The sequence below is a fragment of the Leptopilina heterotoma genome, unplaced genomic scaffold (assembly GCF_015476425.1).
Source record: "Leptopilina heterotoma isolate Lh14 unplaced genomic scaffold, ASM1547642v1 Lhet_81, whole genome shotgun sequence".
Taxonomy (NCBI): Eukaryota; Metazoa; Arthropoda; class Insecta; order Hymenoptera; family Figitidae; genus Leptopilina; species Leptopilina heterotoma.
This window is the reverse complement of record NW_025111185.1, coordinates 5,392,838-5,419,911: the sequence shown is the minus strand read 5'-3', so window position 1 is coordinate 5,419,911 and position 27,074 is coordinate 5,392,838. Positions and strand designations below refer to the sequence as shown.

The 27,074-nt window shown below is 30.1% G+C and overlaps 1 protein-coding gene across 3 annotated transcripts in view; it reads left to right on the top strand.

Annotated features, from left to right (window-relative positions):
- LOC122511380 overlaps window positions 1-27,074 on the top strand; it is a 145,450-nt gene that overhangs the window by 99,820 nt on the left and 18,556 nt on the right. The window contains exon 1 of one of the 3 annotated variants that reach the window (XM_043626576.1): window positions 7,545-8,040. The exons of the other annotated variants lie outside the window; for them this stretch is intronic. The gene's annotated coding sequence lies outside the window, so the exon portion shown is untranslated. Of the gene's footprint in view, window positions 1-7,544; window positions 8,041-27,074 lie in introns of those variants that run through there. 3 annotated transcript variants of the gene reach the window in all.

Below are 27,074 nucleotides of genomic sequence, written 5' to 3'. Positions count from 1 at the left end.
GCGACGGTCGCGATTCTCCCATGGATTTGCTGGAAAACTAGTCAGTCTTAGGCGCCCGTTTTATAAAGAAAAAACGATTAGCGAGCCAGAAAGGGACGCGAGGAGAACGTCTATTGGCGCCAAGGCATCATGGTATTCAACTCGCAATTTCGCATTATCAATGTGTACTGAACCATGGCAAAACATTACATTCCACTTTCTGGGAGAAATATATATTTATAAATTTTCTTTCTCCTCCTCATCTTGTGTGGGATCTAATTTGGAACAATTTTATGCCATTTGAATAAATTTTTCGTGCAACATAATAAAAAGATCGAAATTTGATATTGTTATTCAATATTTGAAAATATCGATTTCTACTGTTGTTGTTGTTGTTGTCGATATCATAAGTATATTATAGATTCGAAAAGCCGCAAGGTACTCTTTGGATATTATTTTAACTTCCTTATTGGTGAGATTTTTCTTTTTATTTTTTTTGAGAAAATTCTATAAGCTTAAGTGAAAAATTACTTCCGTCAATAATTTCTCTTCTTTTTAAGTAGTGTAGAGATTTCCTGGATTTGCTTGCAATTCTTTGTCTATTTGGATTAACTACCTGGGCTTAACTGTTTGTTTTTTTAATCGTAAGGTTGTATTCCGATAAGTTTCTAAAGATTTTAGAATATTTTCATATTTCGTTGAACAATCAAGAAGAAGAGGTATATTTTTATATTTAAGATTTTATTCTTATTGTTAGTTTTTCTAAATTTCTGAAGCCTCGATCATTTTTTAAAACTCAACTATCTTCAAACTGCGTTCATCAGACTAAATTAAAGAATTTTTTCTTTTAGTTTAAATGTTGAAAATCAAATTATTGTGTCAACCATAGATAAAAATTTATTTATTGGTCAACTTATAAAAAATTTTTGTCATGTAACTTTTTTCTGATAAACTGTATTAGAAATTTAAATTTTCTTCTTTTTATGGCATACATATATATTTCTATAAAAGGGATAGATGATAATTTTTTTACTCAAGTAGCAACATTAAATATTAATGTTCGCGAATAGACTTCATAATGAAAGTAGACCATAATTATCACTAATAAAAGGTCCCATTAATCATTTTACTGGTTCAGAAGCAATTTTTAGTGAATCATACGGCCTTCATGGATATTTTTATTGGAAAACAGAACTAATTCAATAATTGTTCTCAACATTCTTCCTCTGATTGCTCTAAAAGAAAATTATTTGAAATTTTAACAATGAATAGGTAATTAGATGCAAATCAGTGAAGTTGAAATTAAATTATTAGATTCATTACGTAACAGAGAGTTTGTCATATATATACATAATGTACCACTTTGTATTTCAAAATTGCGATAAAATAGGATAGTCAGAAAGATTTCATATATATATAAAGAGTTTCATTACAAACTTTCCAAGAAAAGTAATTTGTAGAAATGTGGAAGTCAGAAGGTTACAAGTACAAGTGTTGCTGAAATCAGGAAGAAAAGTATCAAATTTTTAATTTTAATTCAGTCAATTCTTTTTTTATGTAACACAATTTTTTTCTGCTCAACTTTATTATTTGTGACGCGTTCCCAAGAAAGGTACCTAAGAAGCAAAAAATTTGAGGTTATGTTTTAAATTTTTTGAATAAAAATACAGAAAGAGAATCAATTAATAATTAAAAATTGTTGGTCTTCAAGTCTTTATTATATTCAAAAATATTTAATGAATATTGGTTTCAAATTCAATTAATTAAAAATGAACTTTTAATCAAGATAAATCTAACTCGAACCCAACCTATAATTCGTTTGCTTCTTAGGTACCTTTCTAGGGATCGCGTCACATTTTTTATAAATATGTAGAAAATTTGTGATTCATTAAGATATTTTTTCTATACCATTCAGCTCTATAAATATAATCAATGAATTGGCTTTCAAATACACGCGAGTGAAATGAAATATATATCTGTTTCTGCTACTGGATATAATTGCCTATATATACATATATATGTATTTTTCTTTTTGTTTCTGTTTGAGTGCATGACTATATTTAGATGTAGCTTAAGCCGGACCTGATGCACGTGTATTTTCACGCTCCGAGAAAGTTACGTTCATACACTTCATTACGTTTTATACAAAGATCCAAGTCGATTCATTTCAAAGTTATTAATGATACATATTTAAATATAAATAAAAGATTTTCAACTTTCTTTGAACTTATTTTTGCAAATTGTCCTCTTTTTTAAATATCAATTTCTTTTTTTTTCTTTTCTTAAAAAATCAAAAGTTGTTTTATTGTTGATCTATTATAATTTTAAGTAAGTATCAGTGTGGTTTTTTTCTTGTAATATACTCGTTTTTAAAGTAGAATATATTAATCTTGTTGATATGAAGTTCCTTATGAAGCTTTCTTCGCTTAGTTAACATTTCTCTTTGTATTATAAATTTGTATAATTATGACTAACTTGTTGCTTTAAAAACTCTTGACCCAGCGTTATGTCATGTGCTTTGAAAACGCTCGTATACTCTCTAAATTCATTGTTAATTTATAAGTATCAAATCGTTACGAAATGTTACCAATATTTTTTTGATCCAATTTATGAGTTCCTTAAAGAAGCAGAAAATGATGGAAAAATGTTAATTTAGACTAAATTTAGAGTAAAGTAATGTTAGACTAAATGCCATCTACTACTATATTCATTAGTTACATTGTTATGATGTTAATCTCTTTGTTTTGTGTGGAAGTAACAAATGACTGTATTTATATCGTGTAGAAAAATCTACCGTTTTCTGCTGCAAACCTTATTGCACTGAGAGAGTTAGTGACAAAACGATGAGTAAAGAAACAAGCAAGAGAGCTCTTTGTCATGTGAAAGAAAAATAAGACCCTTTGTGTCATGTAATCCGCGACCTCGACATCAAGTAAAGTGTACTGCGTGAAATTGTTCTCTCTTGCACACACACATGTGCGGGTGATACAGAAAACAAAAAAGAAAAGGAAAATAAAAAACGCCAGATATATACATTTGCCATTTGACACTTTTGTGCAGTGAACTTTGACTCGAGAGAAAGAGAGAATAATATAAATCATGTAATATGTAGTTACTGCTACCGTGACATAATTGCATGCAACATTTATAGTGGCGCCTATGTGAAAGTAGCGGAAAAAACTGTCTGGACTCAAGACAAATAATTGTATCTCAAAAAGGGTAGGAAGTCTCATTGATTTCTCCGCAAGTACTTTTAATAATTTACCTCAAAAATTTTCCGATCTGTATTAATTTAAAACAATTTTTGTGTTAATATTTGACAAGCTTTTTTTGTTGTTTTACTTTCTGTACAATGTAGATTATTTTAATTCTAAATTATATTCCCTCTGCTCTAAATGACTGGAGTAATTGAATTTACTTGCCCTAATTATGCCTGTCTCTTCTCGCCTACTCAGATATTTTTTTCCGTTGACCTCTCATTTCATTGAGGAAGTTCTTTAATTTTTTGAATCACATTAATTTTTACGGCTTGGTCATTGTACGAGTCTATGATATCGATGATTAAAAAATTCCTTCGAATATTAAAGAATAGGTAATTCTCTCTGGGTAAAAAGATTTTCATTGAAAATTATTAACAACAGAATGAAAATACTTTAAAGGTGCTGAAGAATTCTTTAAGAGCATTTGAACCATTATGACGTCACATTTTTAAAACACAAGCTTGGTACAAATTGTGACGTCATAATGGTTAAAATGCCCTTAAATATGAGGACTTCTTTAAAAATGAAGCGTTTCTTTAAATATAAAGAATTTTTGAAAATAAGGTTAAAGAATTCCTGATAAATGAAGTTCCTAATAAAGTTGGTGCAAATACATAAAAATTGTTTCGCATTTCTAAATACTAAGTTTAATGATGATAATTTATTGAATTTTGACAGAGGATGATTCTCCTCTACTATATATGAATGAAGGTTAAACTGCATTCTGGAGCCGATTAAGAATGCATGTTTTGTTCTTAAAGAAACAATTATTGTCTTCTTATACTGAAACTCTTTTGCAAAATGTGTTAGTCATAAATTTTGTACAGCATGTTAGTGAATGCGTAGTAAATGGCTGGTCGTTCCCGAAGCACGTGAGTCTTTTTTATACTGAATATCCGTGCAGTGTGCGAGGGCAAGCAACAAGCACATATTTCATCTTATACAGTATTTACGCAACACGTAAAGAATTTCATACGTTAACCTCTTGATGGTATAGCGCCTAACGGAAACAGCCTTTTTCCATAAACAAGTCTTATATGCGCGAATTCCACGAATCGGAAGTATCACAGCAGACATTTATAATCATTTCCTTTGGGCTTCTGGTATATGCTTCTTTAAAATCTATATACGTTAAAGAACTTCCGTTCCTCCAAAAAAACAAAAAGTTTTGTTTAATTTTCTTCTCGATTCCGGGGAGAAAAAATATTTATGCTCGTTGCATCTATAGATTTATATTTTTAGGAAGATAATGTTGTTTCACAAAAGAGATTCTTGTGTTTTTTCAAAACACAATGTTTCTAAGGATATCAATGTGAGACAAAATGGATCAATGTTGAACAATTTTGATCCGTTTTACCTTAATCTGATATCCGTAGAAACATTCTGAATTGTCTTTTTTACTTGTTCGTTTTCAAAATGGAAATTCCTTATAAATTTGCAAACTTGATTCCTTTTTCCGATTTATCATTATGTACGATTGTTTCCTTAACATTATGCAAACATAAATTTATCTGAAATTTATGCATCAGCAACAAATGACTACTCCTCATATATCGCGTAAACTCTTCTTCGACGACATTTCAAGATCCGCTGCTGTCAATTCCAAGAAAGGGAATATTGTGAAAAATCACTCTTACATCCCATGGGTATAAATTTTCTCATTTTCTATAAAGAATAGAATGTCGCGTCGGTAAGTATAAAATAGAATTTTGATTTACTTTTTTTTGTACTCGCACTTATTGCAGTAATCGAAGGCCAAAGAATTGTGTGTTTATATTTTACACAATTTGATACTTAGACTGGATTCTGGAAGGTATTTTTATTATGTGTGTATATTGTATATCTCTGAATGTGTGTTCGTATACAATGAGTCACTAGCTGTGACTGCTTCGTTGTAATTCATTGCGATGATTGACTCCCCTCTCCACACACCTTGATGAAATTCAAGCTTTGTTCACACCGAACGGAAGCCACAAGGAATTTGCAATTAATTTGTCTTCACCATCCCTTTCTTTTCTCTTTCTCTCTCCATTTCTCTCCTTCTTCTTTGGTTTCGAGAGAAATTGTTTTTTATCCCACATGCACAAAAATGGCGCTTTCTGATAGCGGACGACAGGGAGGAAAGTCATTAATTTCTTCAACTTGTATGAAAATGGCGGCCGTGTTCTCCCATGGGCAAGAAAATTAGCTGTTCACATGCATTTTTCTTGCCCTTGGGAGAAAACGGCCGCCATTTTCATACAAGTCGAACAAGTGAATGACTTTTACTCCCTGTCGTCTGCTATCTGAAATCGACACTTTTGTGCATTAGGAATAAAAAATATCGTAAGTAACACGGGAATAAAGGCAGCCAATTTGTTTACGATGATTTTTGTGACACTCGTTCCGGTCTTGGGGCGCCCTCGACCTCTACTCGTGTCACAAAAATCACCGTAAACAAATGGCTGCCTTTATCCTCTTGTTGCTTAATATACTATTCTTGGTCTGAAAAGATAAAATACCTTCCGGGGACCCTATTAGTCAGTGTCCAGGACCACATTCTTGGGCATCATTTTTGGCCCTCGTGAGTCTCAGCAGGAGAAATGCAATTTTTGTATAGATCTGATCTTACTATTATAAGAAAAGGTGTGATAATTTTGCGATTATTTTGCTTTCTTTCGTAATTCTCAAGAGCAGGCTTCGTACTCATCTGCTAAAACCTATTTACTCTACTTTTTTATTTTGATTTTAACAAATTTTCAAGAAATCAATTTGTTTTTAAAGATCTGATCGTTTAAATTAAAAAAAAAAGTTGCGGACTCGAAATTCGTAATATAATTATTACAAAAATCTATTCCTTTTGCGCTTTATATTATTGGAAACTTAAATCTTTACACTGGTAAGTAAATAACTCTAAATATTTTCAACTTTCTAGGACAATTTATACACATGTATATTTAATGTTCACAGAATAGGAAGTTGTAATCTAATTTGAACAAAACGGCTTTCTCTGAAGACACATATCGTAACCGCGGAAATTGCATCTTCAGTGTAAACCGAGCGCGTAAACGTTTTGAAAAGAGAGCAAACTTGTCAGAATTTAGTGCATCTCTAATACTTAATTCCTCTAAATCAAACAGAAATAGATCATTTAGAAGTTGATACTAAATCAAGTAGTTTAATCTTCATTAATTTAGTACATATTCACTTTCATAATTTACTACACACTTACCCATTCAACTGATAATTTATTCTTTCCGACCTTAACGGAAAAAGCTATTACAAATTTCACTAAACTAGCAGAAAGTTATTTTTTTTTAATTTTCGCTATTCTATAAAGAAACTTGTCGTTGTTCCAAACGAACAGCAATTTTTCCGTTTTGCAAGAAAAATTTTTTTCGTTAGTAGAAATTTTGAAATCAAAAAGTTTACATTTTTCTTGAAACTATATCAAATTGATATTAAATTGGATCAAATTAATGCCAAAAATTTAGATCATTTTTTGCATTGATCTACATTTTTGATATCAATTCGTTGTAATTTGATTAAGTTATTAAAAGTGTTCAGAAATTCAAGAATTTTCACAAATGACAAATTTTTTTGTAACAAAAGAAATCGATAATTGGAAAAAAGCAGATTAAAAATTGAGTTTAATCAAATATCTGATAGGAATAAATTCTTATCAATAACATCGTTCGATAAATAATGTTTTCTAAAAAAAAATTCATCTTTATGGAGTGTTAAAGAACAGGTTTATTAAAGTGTATTTCTGGAAATGAAATTGGAATGTCTATACATAAACTTTGAACACTTTGACGTGACTTATTATAACAACATTGTACATTATTGTTTTGTAAATGGCAAAAAATAAGAATAATAATGAATTTTCATACGTGTAGCAATCTTTGTTTTGTACGTATACCATTTTTTCCGGTTATGAGCAAAACTCTTGTTAAAAGAATATAGTAGTATAGGAATCGAAAAATATTAACCAAAATATTTGAAAAATCGGAAATTATGCAAAAACAGAAAATACGGGCAATCTTTTGCAAAAGATTATTTGTAAGTTTTTCAAAATTTTGTTATAATTTCTTATAGTAACTTAGCTAATTTTCTTATAATTTCGTTAGAAAATTTTCGATTGTTGAAATTATTAAAATTGAAGAAAATTGTTGAAATTAATGAATTATTAAAATTCTTTAATGAAGAATTTTCATATTTTATTTTCTTAAAGATAATAACGGTGCATAAGCACAGTGTGAACTTTCCTTTAACACAGTCAACTCCGCCACATTCATGATCGTTGCACGCACAGTCACCGCTAGTTGCTAGTACCTACCTGTTGCTCGCTGGTGAAGGTTGTGTGTTTTGTTACCTGCTCTAAAATCTCACTTTACTCTTTTTTCTATTCTTCTATACTCAGAAGAGGAGAAAAAAAATGAAACGTGCCGATCATCAGTGTTAAAAGCTTATAAAACCCAAAAACGAAAATGTACCCTTAAATGCCCGAGGAATTTTGAAAATTCCCTATCACTCGATCACTTCTCAACGGAGCAATTACTTATTCATTCTATACTATTTAGATATAAATGATCGTGAATAGTTTCAGTGTGACTGTGTGCGTTTGTCTAGTGTTAATATGTGACTCAAAACCGTGTAAATCTATAAGCGATCGATTAATAAAAGACTGAATCGATTCGCATCACACTTCAGAGATAAATGAGTGAACTTAGCCATGTATGGAGATATTTGATATTTATTCTTTTTTCATACACGGAGAGAATATACTCTATGTTTAGTGGAAATTAAATTGAAAATTTTGGTAAGATAATGAATTTTATTTCTATAATTTAAATAATGTTCCTAATTTTTATTTGATCCACATTTTGGTATCAAATTTGGTACACTTTAGTATCAATTTGAAACTTTCTAGAAAACTGTGTTTTTAACTAAATAAATGTCTAATTTACATTATTTTCTATTGCGGTAATTTTGAAAAATATTTAAAAATAAATTTCATTTGAATGTTTAAAACTTTAGGAACATCTTTTAAAGTTGATCAATAAACGATTGACTAAATTAACAACGTGGAAATAGAAAAATAATTGTTCGCCATTTTAATATTTACTGTAATTAGAATATTTATCGAGCTTCACATTTTTATTTAGAGATAAATTAGAATATTTTTTATAGATTTGCATTTTTATTTGCATTTTTATTTACAGATAAATAAATATTTGAAATTTTAAAGTTTTGTTTTCTAAAACAAAAGTTATTCAACAGAATTAACTGTAAAAAATGCAACTCATTAAGACTGAATGATACAATAGTTATTTACTCCTAAATGGTTTATTAACTATTTTTCTAATTGCCAAGTAATAAGCAATAATTACTCATTCTAAACAGTCAGTATAGAAATCAGCAGAAAATAGTAATTTAGAATAAAAAAAACAACACGGAAGAATAAATTAATAAAGTAATAATTAATTAATAGTCATGTCATTTTATAACAATATCATTATTATTATTTGTAAGTAATTTTTCAATTATTACTTTTCATTTAAATCAAAAACATGTTTCCATTTTAATCATGATTTAAATAAAAGAAAACCGGATATTTTTTTTTTTAAATAATGATTTTTAACAATTTTTTTAAGGTTATCAAATCGCATCGCAACAACTTTTTTACTTTTTTTGTCTCAATTTAATATCCTTAGAAACATTGTTAGAAAATAATTCTTTTAATATACAAATAAAAAAAAATTCTGAAATATCGCAACGTTAATGTAAACGTTCGACATAGAAATAACATATTTTTCACAGATTGATTTGTAATATTAAATAATACACGACCTATAATATTGAGAAGAAAAAAATGGATATCTACTCGTGCAAAACATTATTGTTTCGGCTCCACCCGATTTTTGTTGTACACCTATATAGCGATATGATAGATGATCGCTTTATTTGCTTTATTATGCAAGTAATAAATTGCTTTAATCGTATTTTATCAGTCATTTCGATACGCCTCGATTACGAAGGGAATCGATATGAATATAATTTTACAAGTTTATACACGTTACAGTTCAATATAAATACACACAGAAAACCTGATTGAGATTTTTTTCTCTTCTTTTTGAGGTTGAAAAAAATAAACATTTTGATTCATATTTACACTGTAATATATGTGGAGAAATTATGAAATTCATGGAAAAAATGTATGTTTAAAGTATAAAACATTTTTTTTAAAGCATAACGAACAGATAAATTTGAAGACCTCAATTTCAGTTTTTTATTCCATTTCCCCAGAATTATTATTATCTAATACGAAATGATAACAGACTCTTTCCGGCATGAGATAAAATGTAAATTTTTTTATTCACGGAAAAACATTGTGGTTTGTGTGTGAATGCGAAAGATTTTTATAAACAAACACTTTTTTTATTTAACATATGTGATTATTAAAGCATCGAAAAAAAGATTTGTTAAAATAGAACTTCTTTTTTTGATTGAAGTACTTTTGTTGATAGTATACACAATTTTTTTTGTTTAAAACCAATTTATTGTTATTAAAAACAAATTTGAATTTTAAGGACAAAAAAAATATTAGTTCCATATTAACCGATTGTTAAACTAACAATCCTTTTTCTCCATGCATTTACTATCTTAATAGTAAACTAATTTAATCGTTCAATTAATTAATTTAATTTATAATTTAGTTTATTAATTTTTATTTTAAGTAAAAATGATACTTGGCACTTGAAATAATCTTATACAGTTGATAGTAATTGACATTCAGAAAAAATATGTAGATAAAATATTTGTCTCTGAATATTTGTTTTTAAATAAATTTTTTATTTGAAACAATTAAGTAGGTTAGTAGATTCTAAAACAAATATACTTTTATATTTAACTCAAATAATTTCTATTTGACTAAAATCAAACACATCTCTCTCAATGAAAAAATTTTCTATTAGGGTATATTTAACATTGGAAGTACACTTTTTAGTTAGTTCAACCAGAATTCCGGTTATTATCTGAAATGTAGTGTTATTTGTACCCCAAATATTCAAAACATTTGAGAGAAAAATATTTTTTTATTTTTTTTTTTTTACAAAACTACAAGTTAGAAAAATGTTTCGTTCATTATAGAACGTTTAAAATTTAAGGAAAACTGTAAAATAAAAATTTCAGGGAAAAAACAAAGACAAAGTTTTAACAAAAATCGGTATTCAGAGAAGAAAATAGTTTACTACATTTCATTTCTTTTCTTGCTTCTGAAAGATTAAATTCAGTTATGAATAAAATTTGTTAAAATTCAGTTTTTTAAATAAAATTCAGTTATCTGTTATACACTGAAACCCCACTTATTTAAAGTCTCGTTTACTTAAAGTCGCGTTTATTTGAACCCGTTTTTGCTTCAGTTATTTGTAGTTAAAATCAGCCCTAACCTCACTTATTTTAGCTCATGCGCAGTACGCGACCAATGGAAAGATACTTACATTCCCATTGGTTGAGTTCAAACAAAACCAACCAATCATGTCAATTTATCGAATTACGTCACCAACATAGGTTATGTCGATCAAAATATAAATAAACGCGACTCTTCGTGTCGAATTGCGTGGGCCATGTTCAAATAAGTGGGGTTTCAGTGTATTTAAATTGTGATTGATCCTTGCAGTAGAATTGATTGACTTCAATTTTCCTATATACACTGTAAAAAAAGGGAGTTAAATTTTAACTCCCCCGGGGGGTCTATAAAAGTCGCACCCATTGGGGAGTTAATGCCAGGGGAGTTAAATAAAGAGAGTTAAAACTTCACACCCAAATGCTAACTCCCCAAGGAAAAAATAACTCGCGCGGGTGTTGAATGAAGGGAGTTAGAAATTAACTCTCTTTTGGAGTTGATTTTTAACTCGAAAAATTTCACTCCCAACTCCCGAGTTCGTTAACTCCCTAAATTTTTTACAGTGTACAAACGACTTTGTCCCGATTGTAAGATTGAAAATTGGATCTCGGAAATTTAGCAGAAATCGAGCTTGATTCACTCTCTGCATCCTTATGCAATCATCATCGTATCCGGTTGACATGACGTTAACAATCACTTTGTCTCTTATTTTTTTCTACAACTCTCGTGTCACTATATTATACCAAAGTGACAGTCTCAGTTGTTCATTGACACAGTAGTGCGCGCTCTTCGGAATTTTACTTTAGTTCCAATCGTTGGATACATAACTGATACATTCAGAAATGTCAAGAATGTTTTCAATTCATCACCCATAAACCAATCATGACTAAAAATAATCGAGTGAGTTACAGAAAAACGCCTTTATCGAAAAATTCTTTTTTTTTCTTCTGAAGACAGTGACACGAAAATATTTTAACGAATTAGGGTGGAAAAAATTACGCTTTTTTGATTATAGTAGACTTTTTCTATTCTTCAGTTATAGTAAAAAGTTTCCAAAGTTGAAAAGATTTTTTCTAATCTTCGGTTGTATAGTGAAAAGTTTCCAAAGTTCGAAAGATGTTTTCTAATCTTCGGATGTAGTAAAAAGTTTCCAAAGTTTCAGCGATAATTGAATATTTTTTATTCTTATATTACTTGTATTGTTATTTAAATTTATTGGAAATAAAGAATAATAGTAAAAGGGAGAGAAATATCTGATAGTATTCTGAAAGGCAGTAAAATATTATTTTTGTCTAATAAATTGCACCAAGGGAAACGTGTCGATGGAAATTGTAATGCTTATGAGTCGTCAGTTTTATGAGTTGCGAACCCAATTTTTCTTTTTCCCTATAAATGGAGGCCAGAGACCTGTTGAGGTTGTCGGCCCCCCTTCATGTATATATAATATATACACACAGGTCGAACTAGTTCATCTCAAAGTACTTTACTCTCTAAATTTGAATTAGTAGATATTGACTAATTCACAGTAGATTTTGACTAATTCAAATAGGACGGATTCGTTTACTGTGAATTAGTCAAAGTTAACAATTCTAATTGGTAATATAGAGGCCATTAAATAAATTAGTAACTTAACCTACTGAATGAAGTAGTGAGTTTCTAACTAAATATGACAATACTAGAACTGGATTTTACAAATTAAAAAGTTATTTAAAAAGTAATAATACACGTTATAAAATGCTAAAATTATTTTTAACATAAAAGCAAAATTTAAATTCATGTTATCTTTAAGAAAAATACTTTAACTAATTCAATTAATAATATAATGTTGAATGTGATTAAGTTACTAATTTTGACTAATGTAATTATTTTCAAAAATTTTATTAAAATTCTTCGAAACAGTTCAATTATCAATTATTTAAAAAAATTCATGCTATATTGCTTTTAATATTCAATTATTATCTAAAATTTTTACTGATATTCATTTTTAAATAAATTTTATTGGAAAATTCTACGAGAACTAAATTATTTAAATACAAAAATAAATAATTTATTGAATAAATCGAGGAATAAATGAATGTTTCTCGAAATTGAATTATCAACAAAATTGAATTTTTTCGAGGAATTTTAATATCATTTTCAAGAATAATTAAATTTTTCGAGGAATTCAATTAAAATTGTATTAAAAATAACTGAATTATTGCGAAGAAATTTATAAAAAATTTGTAAATACAGTCGAACCTGGATGAGAGAGAACTCTATAAGCGAGAGTTATTTGCTGGTCCCGTGACTTAGACGTTCAAAATTGCAGGTTGACTCACTTTCCGGTTTGCAGGTCCGAAATGCGAATCCGGAATAATAATTTGGAGTAAAGTTACACGATTTTCGAAATTTCATTTTTTTCACATACACAGAGAAAAGCGAGTGTTATTTTTGATGCGGGTAAATTTTGGTAGGGTAATTTTAGTGAGGATAAATTTTCTATAATAGAAAATTTACCTTATTTTCAGTGTTAAAATAACACTTCCGAGCTAAAGTTTGATGCAGACACTTTTAACACCGAATTCAGTGTTAAAATAACACTCACTTTTTTCTGTATAAGTTGCTTTTCGTTTGATTTTCAATTGAAAAAAAAATTATTAATTTATTAATAAATTGTTTAAAAAATTTAAATTTAAATTATTATGTTCAGAAACATTAAATGTAAGTGAAATTTAATAAATTTATTGGAGTTGTTCCATATTATTATCAATTTTTCAAGGTGGGTCAACCTGCAAGCCTTTCCCCTACTTTAATAAAAATCCCTGACGTTTCCCTGATTTTTCTGACCAATTTTACTTTCCCTGACTTTTCCCTGACCTGCGGCAACCCTGTTAAATTATGAATTTAGTTGTGAATAAAAAAAATATCTGAACTGACAAATTGTCTGTAGAAAAACAATTAAATAACAATTTTTCAAATAGTTTCGGGGAAAAAAGTTTCTCATTCAAAAAATTTGATCAAAGTGAATTCCTTGAGTTGAGTGGTTGTACATATTATACAAAAGTCGTTGAGCCATGAGGTTTTTTTTTCTGTGGGCGCCAATACCACTTGAAAGATCTTTTCGTCAATGAAAGCCGTCCCTCGTTTTTATACTACCATAGCACTCGTAAATTTTCATATCATGAAATTACGGCGCCAATCGACAATACTACGGGGCTAATTAATTTTTTACCGCGACGCCAAATTGATGCATTAGAAACATTTATGCTTATATTATATATAATCAAATTATACTAATTTTATTTTTATACATTTGACTACATTATTAAAAATTTAATTACATATTATTATACATCTAATTAAATTATAATATATATCTACGATTTTTTTTTATTTATAATTTATAATACTATAATTACAGGCACCGTTCAAATGAAACGGATTTAACTAGAAATATACTAATTTCTATTTAAAAAAATATAGTATTTTCGTTTTAATTTTGCGTCACTATCAAAATTAAATTAAATGTAATTTTAAGTTTTTAATTTTTATTGCAATCGGTAATGAAGATTTTTTAATATTTTCAATAAAAATGGAAAGAGTAGAGTGGAAAGACACATTATTTGGATAAGGTGCTTATTTTACAACGAAAAGTCGTATGAAAAATTTGTTAAAAGCATAAATAAATAAAAATCTTTATATTATATACTTAAGAGTATATCATTTGAAAATAAAATGGGAATGAAGTAATATTTATTCTAGTTATTGATTCAACATATGTATGATGTCCGTAGGAAGCACAAAATACATGAGTAAAGAGTGACTTAGTCCTCAGTTATTATACATATTACAATGTCGTTAAATGAAAATGAGTCGCTTGTGTCGCAACACATTAACACATGTATAAACATAATTGAAAGTTTTTCTATAGCCAAAGTGTAAGTTTAAATGAGCTCACAATTCTCCTCGCATCCTTTTATACCGAAAAAGATTCCAGCTTGTGTATTTTTTTCCTCATCCTTTATATTTTCTCCTACAATGTTAACTTTCAAAGAATTTTGTCTCCATAACTCTAACTGGAAAATAAATGTATAATAGTGTAAATATAATTTATTTATTTTTCAATATAAACGGGAGGTCTGTGAAGCTGGCCGAACCACTTTCATAAAAATGAATTTAAATTATACCATTAATTAGTGCTCAATTAGTGCTATTTTTGTACCATATTGCCGAATTTAGTGCTCAATGTTTATTTAAAAAAAAACAATGGTTCTGCTGAGTGAACGTTCCGCTGGCCGGACCATAACGAAAAACGCTTTAAAAACGCCAACAGAATATTTATAAATAGCCTATTATTTAGTGCTCAATTAGTGCTCAAAGATTAACAAAATAAAAAATTTTTTAATTAATTATTTATTTAACAAAAAATTTTTTTTCGATTGAGTGACTAATCCGCCAACCGCACCATTACGACAGACACGTCAAAAATCACAACAAAATATTTATCAATACCTTAAAATTTAGTGCTCAATTAGTGCTTAAATATTAACACAATAAAAAATTGTTTATTAATTATTTATTTATAAAAAACATTTCTTCGAAAGAGTGAACACGTTAAAAATGTTTTAAATTCGTTTTATAATTCGTTTTCTTAGCCTATAATTTAGTGCTCAAATAGTGTTCGCAGATTAAGAAAATAAAAAATTTTTTTTATTAATTATTTATTTAAAAGAAAAACTTATTCAAATGAGTGAGCGAACCGCTATCCGCACCATTACGAAAAACACATTAAAAACGCCAACAAAATAGTTATCAATAGCATATTATTTAGTGCTCAATTAGTGCTGAAAGATTAACACAATTCAAAATTTGTTTATTAATTATTTATTTATAAAAAACATTTCTTCAATAGTTCTAGAGTTCCTGATAGTTTTTAGAAATAGTTCCGGCGATTAAATAGTAAAAAATAAGTTTTTTCATAATAGGGGGCCAACTTCACGCAGTCCCTCACTATTGAAAAAGTGGATTTATAATTAGAGTTTTGAGTTGTTTTAATAGAGTTCTAGAGTTCCCTACATTTTATTCGAATAGTTCTGATAATCCGAAGTCATAAAAAAATAATTGAAAACACGAGAATTTTTCAAAAAATCTAAAATGTTACGTTACAAGAGTTCTAATTAGAGTTTCGTTAGCCCCCCATCTAGATCAATAAAAAACTCTTATAACAATTTTTTCAAAACCTAAAAACTACAAAACTACAAGATTTTTATGTTTTAAAAGAAATTTTTTTTTTTCAATTGAAAGTTCTATGAGTTCTAATCAGATTTCTGTGAGCCCCCAATACTGTTCGATAAAATAACTATAATAGGTAACAATTTTCTTAAGACCCAAAAACTACTGAATTACAAGACTTTAAAGTTTCAAAAAAATTCATTTTTTTGTTAAATTTAGAGTTCTAAGAGTTCTGATGAGAGTTCTGCGAGCCCCCAATAGTGTTCGATAAAAAACCCTGAAACCAATTTTTTCAAAACCTAAAAACTATTAAACTACAAGACTTTTATGTTTCAAAAGAAATTTGGTTTTTTTAAATTGAAAGTTCTATGAGTTCTAATCAGAGTTTTGTGAACCCCAAATCTTCAGACAACTACCAATTGCTTGGTCAATAAGCTTTGTTTTACATATATAATTACGCACCATTATGTATATCAACCTAAAAAGAACAATTAAACACTTTTTTAAAATTTGCAATGGCATTAACAGGATTTTACCGTGCCGTATTATCTCTATAACTATCCTTGCCCCTTGAGCCCATATTTCAGTTTTTTCTAAATTTTAAGGAACGACGTGAATTAATTTGAAAATAAATACGATATTCGTGTTCAGCAGGAAATTCCACTCCGAAAAACACTTACGTAAATAAATATTCTGAAACTCTAATATAGAAAACAATATGATAAACATAACGTTGACATTTTAGCAAAATAGACTATTTTCAAAAATAAACTCCTAACTTCGCAAATGGTGACAGATTGACTTCCAATTTTTACTATCATCTTTTGGTGTTAAAATGCGAATATACCATGAATTACTCGATTTTTGAGCATAAGCAAAAACTTACTATCCTTGCCCCATCCTCCCCTGTATAAAAAAATATATAAAAATTTTAATAAACTATAAAAATTAAATTCATCAGCTAATGTCAGGGTATTTATTGACATTTGATTTTACCAAAAATTATCATACTGATGTCGGATTAACCCTTTAAGTTGTAGTTAAATAAAAGTCAAATTACACATAGATTATGACGTAACTAAATGAGAGAGTAAAAAATGAAACGTCAAAATTAGGTCAAAATGATAGGTGTAAGAGCAAACACAATTATAAAATTACCTTACATTGTTAGGTCAGATGGCAAACTTCACCTCATCATTAAGTCTGCGCGCGGAAATTGTTTGACAAATTTTGACGTCTAGGTCAAAACTGCCCTCAAACTTGACCTAAATTTTGAGGGTAGCGGGAATTCTTTGTCAAATTTTGATGCGTAGGTCAAAACTGCCCTCAAAATTGACCTACATTTTGAGGGTAGCGAAAATTGTTTGTCAAATGTTGACGTCTAGGTCAAAACAGTCCTCAAAATTGACCTAAATTTTGAGGGGAAAACTACAGGTCAACTCTTGACCTGTAGGTCAAAAAATCTTGAAACAGCGGCGGCGATATCTTTTTGTAATATAGAGAGATAATATTATATAATATATTATTATATATTATAATCATAGCGACCCTAGAAACCTTAAGGTACCAAGTTTCATAAAAATCCATTAAAAATTTTTTCAACAAACTTTTGGCCCGAACAGTGGAAATCTCGTTGATAGCCAAGGGGTTAATTTGTTAATAACTTTCGAAATTTTGCAGAACTCTTGTTCTTTTGGTAGAGAACTGTAGAACTCTTTATTCTCTTTCAGAATATGAGAACAAAACTCTTTTTTGCATAAATAATAGTTCTATGCAAAGTTAACACCAAGTTTTTTCATTGTCGCTTTTTTTGTCAATCATCAGAACTATTTAAATAATAATCGTTATAGAACTCGAGAACTATTGCTAAAGTGCCCAGAACTCTTGTTAAAATTTTGATTTTTTTAAAAAGTAGTGCCAACTTTACATGACTAAGTGTTTGAACTTATTCAATTATTCAAAAACAAATTAATTTCAAACCTTAAAGTCTTGTAATTCAGTAGTTTTTGGGTCTTAAGAAAATTGTTACCTATTATAGTTATTTTATCGAACAGTATTGGGGGCTCACAGAAATCTGATTAGAACTCATAGAACTTTCAATTTAAAAAAACCAAATTTCTTTTGAAACATAAAAGTCTTGTAGTTTAATAGTTTTTAGGTTTTGAAAAAATTGGTTTCAGGGTTTTTTATCGAACACTATTGGGGGCTCGCAGAACTCTCATCAGAACTCTTAGAACTCTAAATTTAACAAAAAAATGAATTTTTTTGAAACTTTAAAGTCTTGTAATTCAGTAGTTTTTGGGTCTTAAGAAAATTGTTACCTATTATAGTTATTTTATCGAACAGTATTGGGGGCTCACAGAAATCTGATTAGAACTCATAGAACTTTCAATTGAAAAAAAAAATTTCTTTTAAAACATAAAAATCTTGTAGTTTTGTAGTTTTTAGGTTTTGAAAAAATTGTTATAAGAGTTTTTTATTAATCTAGATGGGGGGCTAACGAAACTCTAATTAGAACTCTTGTAACGTAACATTTTAGATTTTTTGAAAAATTCTCGTGTTTTCAATTATTTTTTTATGACTTCGGATTATCAGAACTATTCGAATAAAATGTAGGGAACTCTAGAACTCTATTAAAACAACTCAAAACTCTAATTATAAATCCACTTTTTCAATAGTGAGGGACTGCGTGAAGTTGGCCCCCTATTATGAAAAAACTTATTTTTTACTATTTAATCGCCGGAACTATTTCTAAAAACTATCAGGAACTCTAGAACTATTGAAGAAATGTTTTTTATAAATAAATAATTAATAAACAAATTTTGAATTGTGTTAATCTTTCAGCACTAAATAATAGGCTAATTGTAAATATTCTGTTGGCGTTTTTAACGTGTTTTTCGTTATGGTCCGGCCAGCGGATCGCTGAGTTAGTAATAAGCTAATAAGTTAGTTTTTTAAATAAATAATTAATAAACAAATTTTGAATTGTGTTAATCTTTCAGCACTAATTGAGCACTAAATAATATGCTATTGATAACTATTTTGTTGGCGTTTTTAATGTGTTTTTCGTAATTGTGCGGATAGCGGTTCGCTCACTCATTTGAATAAGTTTTTCTTTTAAATAAATAATTAATAAAAAAAATTTTTTATTTTCTTAATCTGCGAACACTATTTGAGCACTAAATTATAGGCTAAGAAAACGAATTATAAAACGAATTTAAAACATTTTTAACGTGTTCACTCTTTCGAAGAAATGTTTTTTATAAATAAATAATTAATAAACAATTTTTTATTGTGTTAATATTTAAGCACTAATTGAGCACTAAATTTTAGGGTATTGATAAATATTTTGTTGTGATTTTTGACGTGTCTGTCGTAATGGTGCGGTTGGCGGATTAGTCACTCAATCGAAAAAAAATTTTTTGTTAAATAAATAATTAATTAAAAAATTTTTTATTTTGTTAATCTTTGAGCACTAATTGAGCACTAAATAATAGGCTATTTATAAATATTCTGTTGGCGTTTTTAAAGCGTTTTTCGTTATGGTCCGGCCAGCGGAACGTTCACTCAGCAGAACCATTGTTTTTTTTTAAATAAACATTGAGCACTAAATTCGGCAATATGGTACAAAAATAGCACTAATTGAGCACTAATTAATGGTATAATTTAAATTCATTTTTATGAAAGTGGTTCGGCCAGCTTCACAGACCTATAAACGGGACTTATTGTATTAGACATTTGTATAATGAAAGTCAAATTTTACATTTTATTTAACTTTTTTTAGAGACACAAACTTATTGTAATAAAATTTGAAGAAGATATAAATTTTCCTTTTGGAACGTCAGAACTTTTGGGTCATAAAAATCTGAACTAATTAGAACACTACTATAAAAGAGAGTCTGAAGATCAAAGGACCACCTTTGAAAGCAAATAAATTTGAAAAAAGAAAGAGGGAGAGAGAGAGAGAGAGGAGGAAAGATTTACGGTGATGAAATTGTAATCTCTCTGTTTATAAAATCATGCACGCGAGAGCAGGTGGAACTTTTATTATGAAAAATAAAAAAGACGGCTCCCTGCTGTACCAATGGTAGAGCACATGGCAGTTTCGCATATATGAACATTTTAGAAGACATTTCATTCATGTTGGCAGAAATTTTATTCTATGTATAACGAACTTGTACACCTATATAGATATGTATGCGCGCATACAGCGTTTAACAGCGTGGAGGAGCGTTGAACTCTCCACAGCCGATATTTATACTTTTTATAACCCACACGACCTACAACGACGAGACTCTTTGGCTACCTAAATTCTCTTTATATGCATGAACCGCACCTATCTTCACGAAAGATTTTAGTACTAACATTTTCCTCATGTCAAAAATCAGTTTGTTATACAATTTTGTGTCTGAACGATTACTTCAAACGGGAGATAAAACCAACCATCAAACTCACAAGCATACATATATTCTATAATAGCATATATTTCAAATTTTAATGAATTTCAAATAATTCAATAATACCTATGTTTTTATTTATTTTATATAAAAAATATACAGGCTAGTTCCCTTACATTCTTTAATTTAATTTAATTAAAAATACATTTTAACCTTTTTTACTGCTTTCTCGAAGATTGAAAAAATTAAACCATAACATGGTTGCCACACAACCTGGAAAATCTGAAAATAGCATGGAATTTGAACAAATTTCTGGAATTTTTTTTGGGTTAATGAAAGATATTAAGAAAAATTCCATTCAACATGTTATTTTTCTTTAAAAATGTTAACATGCAATTTTCCTTTTCCATGTTATCTTCTCCTTAAATTAATTTAATTTTTTCTTTTAATTATTGACTAAAACTGTGAAAAATGTTGTCAAAATTTGTTCTAAAAAAGAATTTTATATCTTTATTAGTATTACGATTGTCAAAATTTTTTGTTACTGGTTGCTTTTTGTTCAAGATTTTGAACAAAGTTTAAAGATAAAAATTATTTAATTTAGACAATTCAATGTTCTAATTATGGCTGATTCTTCTGAAAATGACATTTTTGATATCTCGATTAATTTTATAAAATCTACTCTCTAATAATATTATTAACCATTCTCATAGTAAAAATTTAGCACTTACTTATCATTAAAAAAATTAAACAATTTTATTTAACTGAATTTATGCAATAGCTAAAATAATTTCATCTCTAAAGTCTTTTTAACACCCCAGTGGAAAATTTGCAACCGGCGCGGATCCTCGCCTGTACCGACGCCGGAGTAGTGGTACTGGCTGGGAACCGCCTGCCTACCGCCCGAGAACTGGTATTCTACCAAAAGATGACTTAGCCAGGAGCTGGCTGGCCATCCGTCTCGAAACTGACATTCTACCGCCCGGTAACCGGCCGCGAAGAGCCGTTCCGTGTATAATTCAACCGGCTGGGACCCGGCACTGTACCGACTGCGGATTTTTCATTTAATAGCCAGCTGAGCGCTGGCATTCTACCGACTGACAACCGGCTCGGATCAAAATGATAATTTCAACAAATATCAATAAAAAATAATAATTAATTGCAAAAGATAAATACTGATAACAATTCATTGATAGTTCACTTTACACATTTTTTTATTTCTTTATACACTTAAACGCAATTTTTTATTACATACACATTTGAAAAATCCTAACGCTTGGGGGTACGAACCTACGCCTAACCGAATATTTACGCACCGAAATCTCGCACGCTAACCACTATGCTACGCTCGCATGGAACTCTCAAACCTTAAATGCTTTCAAGTCTCACTAGCTGAAATAAAAATTGTAAAATTACTACGCGGCAATAGGCAATTTGGAAATACGAACTGATGTAATACCGGTATATTTTCAATACTTTACTGAATGTATATTTGTGAATATTTCAATATTTCGTTTAAAAAAAATTGTTATATTTATATTATTATGTTTTTTAATATTTTATTACATAATATATCGAATAATATGAACATAACTGCACTGCAAAACAATTTATAACATATAAGTAATAGTATATTAAATTGAATAAAATTTTAATGCACAACACATTTTTTTAATTATTTAATTTGCAGAAAAGTGTCAATAAATAATTACTTAATATATTGTTTAAATTAAAAAGAGATTATTAATTAATTAATAATACACGGAGAAAAATAGTTAGCTATTTCAGCTAATTTTTAGCTACCTTAGCTAACCTTAATTGCTATTATATGGATAGCAATTATTGTTAGCTAATGCAGTTAATAATTAGCTAAAATAGCTAACTTTTTTTGCTAAAACAGCTAATTATTAGCTGTAATAGCTAAAAATTCGCTATCCATATAATAGCAAACTCATTTTTCTCCGTGTAAATTAATTAATAATAATCTCTTTTTTATATATTGTATTTAATATGTTAGGTATTTATTGTAGGCATTATAATATATTGATCACATTTTCTTTCAAGTTAAATATATTTTACTTCTTTCAAATTGATATATTATTTATTAAAAATTATTTATTTAATTGCACATTAATAAAGTTGGATTTTTATATATATATATAATGAAAAAATTAAGTTTCTTATATTCTTCCTTTGCATGAATACTATTAATTTATTTATTGGTTAACTAATAATAATATTATAATAAATGCAATTAGTTATTGTAATAATTAATTATAATAATAAAATAAATTTATGATTATACTGATAATGTAAACTATAATGTTTTTACTTATTAAGATAAAAAAAGGAGAGTCAGAACTTTTATAATTTTCGTTGTATCACTATTAAACAGAAACTTTATTTTGAATTAGCGGATATTTATACAATTTAGCGGAGGTTTCAAAAATGCGTGTAGCGTGTACGAAAGATTGTAAGTACAATGGTGATATGGCGTCGCTTCACACACACTCACACATACACAAAAGCATGGCGTCGCAGTATACCATCAGATGGCGTAGAGGCAACGGCGCAGATATTCAAAATCAGAAATACAATTAAATATAAATTAAATTTAACAAAAATCTTAAATACTAACATTTCCAAACATACCGGCCACCTTGCGAGCTGGCCTCAAGATCGCAACGTTTAACTATGTGTATGAACCATCAAAAATATAATAATTTGACAAAATAACTGTACAAAAAAAACATTAATTCGTAGAAATTACCCTTTACAATACCGCATCATCAATCGTAGTGGGTAACAATACAATTTTCGAAATGGGACGAACAAACTCGGAGGTTGCTGTTTTTAAATGAACGACTCTAACAATTCCATCTTTGCCGGATACACAATTCGTAATTCGTGCTAAGTCCCACTTAGAAGGCGGAAAATTTTCATTTTTAATCAAGACTAAATCGCCAATTTTAACGTTAGGTCGGACTGTAAACCACTTGGTTCGCTGTTGCAATGTTTGTAAGTATACGCGAGACCAAAATCTCCAAAAGTGTTCCAAAATACGCTGGTAAGATTGCCAACGAGTCAAGTGATTTTCAGGAACATTGAGGTATGAAGGTGTAGGTACAATTTTAAGAGCAGATCCTACTAAAAAATGTCCGGGTGTGAGCACTTCGCAGCTTTCAGGATCCTCATTAATTGGAACTAAAGGCCGCGAATTTAGACATCCCTCAATTTGGCACAAGAGAGTGGTGAATTCTTCTGAGGTGGGTGTCAAATTAGATAACAATTTGAGTAAGTGACCTTTAACACTTTTGACACCCGCCTCCCACAAAACACCAAAATTCGGAGCGTAGGGTGGCATAAAATGCCAAGTTGTACCATCTAAAGACAGTTTTTCGGATAGAGTTGGATCTTTTAAGAGAGTCCCGAAAGTCTGCAAAAGCTCTCGATCAGCTCCGCGAAAATTAGGGCCATTGTCGCTATACATATCTGTCGGAATTCCGCGACGTGATGTAAAACGCCTAAAGGCCGCAATGAAAGATGAAGTCGAGTAATCGTGGACAAGTTCCAAATGTATCGCCTTTACTGCAAGGCAAACAAAAACTGCTATCCAGGCTTTGTGTGATTTGTGACCACGACCTGAAGAAGTTCGAATAGAAAATGGTCCAGCATAGTCAAGACCGGTGTGGGAAAAAGGACGTGAAGGAGATATCCTTGCTGAAGGAAGGTCACCCATTTTTTGAGTTTCGGTTCGACCTTTATGTCGAATACAGATGACGCAACGATTGACAACTGAATTGGTCAGACTACGACCACCTATTATCCAATATTGGGTACGAGACATGTACAAGGTCAATTGTACTCCGGAATGTAACAAATTTCTATAAAATTGTTCTAAGATCATTCGAGACAGAACATGATTTGGCAGAATTGCAGGTGATTGTTGATAAATTGACAGCTTAGATTGACGCAACCGGCCACCTAGGCGTACGATTCCTTCGTCATCAATGAAAGGATTAAGTTTGATCATTGTAGAGTCTTTTGGCAATGGAGTGTCGGATTTAAGTAAGTTTATTTCTTTTGAAAATGCAGTAGTCTGTATATAACGAATCCAAAAAACAGAAGCTGCTCGAATATCATCTGCGGACAATGGATTTTTCGATTCGTTTTTATTTTTGAATAATTTAATAGCGCGTAGGATATAAGCAGTGACTCGTAACAAACGAGCCCAGGAGGATACCCTTTTTAATAACGTTAATTGCCAGTCCTCCCTGTTTTGAGTTACATTATGCGAGACAGCACGTTTTTCTTGTTCGGTATCGAGAACATTTAAATCACGTTGTGGCCAAGTATCTTCTGAACAAGAGAGCCATGATGGACCATTCCACCATAACCAGAAAGATGGTAGCTTATCAGCAGATAAGCCACGTGAGGCACAGTCAGCGGGGTTCTCTTTTGACGGTACGTGATTCCAAATAGCGGAAGACAAAGTTGACTGAATTATCGATACGCGATTGGCAACAAACACTGTCCAATTTACTGGTGATTTCTGTAACCAACTTAAAACGATAGAAGAATCTGTCCAGCAATAAATTGGACAATTCTTCAAATTAAAAGATTTAATAACAAAAGAAACCAAAGTTGTGAGCAAATTTGCCGCGCAAAGCTCCAATCGAGGTATGCTTATCGTTTTTAAAGGGGCAACTCTGGTTTTTGCAGTCAGAATATTCACCAAAATTTCTCCTAATGTTGTGATAACTCTGCTATATACGACAGCAGAATAAGCAGCACTCGATGCGTCGGAAAAGCCATGAATTTGTAAAGATGAAGGCTTGTTATCGAGAGCAATATACCTAGGGACAGAAATCTGTGATAAATTAGAGAGTTGCGTGCGGAAATCATCCCATTCTTGAGCAAGATCAGAAGGAAGTAAATCGTCCCAATCAATTTTTCGAAGCCAAAGTTTTTGAAGTGGAATTTTTCCTGTGATGGTTACTGGAGATATCCATCCCAGTGGATCGAAAAGCTTAGATATTGAAGAAAGTAACGAGCGTTTAGAAGGTTTTTCAGTTGGGAGTGCGGAGAATCGATATATAAAGGCATCAGCTGCAGGATCCCAAAATATCCTTAAGACCTTGAACCCCGATGAATCATCGAGAGGGATTTCTACAGCGAGTCCATGTTTAACGTCAGGCAATCCTACAAGCAATTCGGGATCGTTACTAAACCACTTGCGTAACGGAAAACCACCTGAATTCGTTAATTCAATTAATTGATCTCTAACTATTAGAGTGGAGTCCTTAGTTTTTTCTCCGAGGAAAACATCATCAACATAAGTTTTATTTAACAAAATTTGAGCAGCAAGAGGAAAATTGGATTCTTCATCCTTTGCCAATTGACGCATAACTCGGTTAGCTAAGTATAGAGAACTTGCCATTCCATAAGTTACCGTATTCAATTCATATACTTGAATAGGATCATCAGAGGAATCACGCCAAAGGATACACTGATATCTGCGATCCTCTGGAGAAACTAAAATTTGTCGAAACATATTGGCAACGTCAGCACATAAGACAAATTTATGTTGACGCCATTTTAAAATTATTACTGTAACCTCATTTTGAAGTTTAGGACCTATATGCAAACAATCGTTTAATGAAATGTCGGTTGAAGTGAGGCTTAAAGCGTTAAAGACTGCTCTTAGCTTCATTGTTTGACTAAAATCTCTTAATACTAGATGATGAGGAATAAACACATTTTGTGTGTTGGATTCATCTAGAAGTCCTATCAGAGACATATGACCCATTGACTTGTAATCATTTATGAATTCACGATATTGTTTGGCGAGCAACGAATTTTTTGAGAATCTTTTTTCCAATTTCTGAAACGATTGAAGGGCAGGCATTAGAGACAATTGGAACTTCTACCAATTCCCAAAATCGAGTGAGCAATCGATCAATATATTCATTGAGCGCATGATGAACATTAATATGAATTACATGAGAAGAAACCGTTGGAAGAGGTCCCGAGAGAGTCCAACCGAAGATGGTTGATTGCGCAATGAGACTACCAGTGCTACCACTACAGAGTCCTTGTTTTAAAGTTTGACTGTATAAATCAGCTCCAATTAATAAGTCAATACAATCATTCGAACTAGGGTATGGATCAGCGAGATCTAAACTGCGTAAATTAGAAGGTATAGTGGATAATGCAAATTCTGTTGGAACATATGAGGTGATTTTTGGAAGAATAAATGCGTTAGTTGTGAGAGAATCGTCGCCTGATTTAACGGACTTTAATTTAATTTGCACGGAATGAATAACTTTATTTGACGAATTGCCTCCTAGACCTGACACTGTAACGTTAACATTTTTTCGAGGAAGGCGTAAAAGCTGCACAACCGATTCTGAAATAAAACTGGCCTCAGAGCCTTGATCAAGTAAAGCACGAATTTGTACACGGAGGCCATTAGGAGCTTCTACTATTACACGTGCTGTTGCTAATAAAATAGCTTTTCGATTTTCAGTTGAATTGAAATGAGACATTACTGGATCTTCATTTTTTGACTGATTTTGTGAGTTTGAAGCCACTGAACTAAAGTCATTTTCTTTTGATTTTAAAGCGGAATTAGAAGTCTTAGAATTGCCTTGCTCGTGATGTAAAAGAGAGTGATGAGGTTTACTACATTTTGAACACACATTTTTGCTTGAACACGCGTTTCGATAATGTTTTCCTAAACAATTAGTACATCGATGATTTTCACTAACACAATCATACCTTTCACTTACGGATTTATCTTTAAATTGCACACAGGCATACAGATTATGCTCCCCTTTA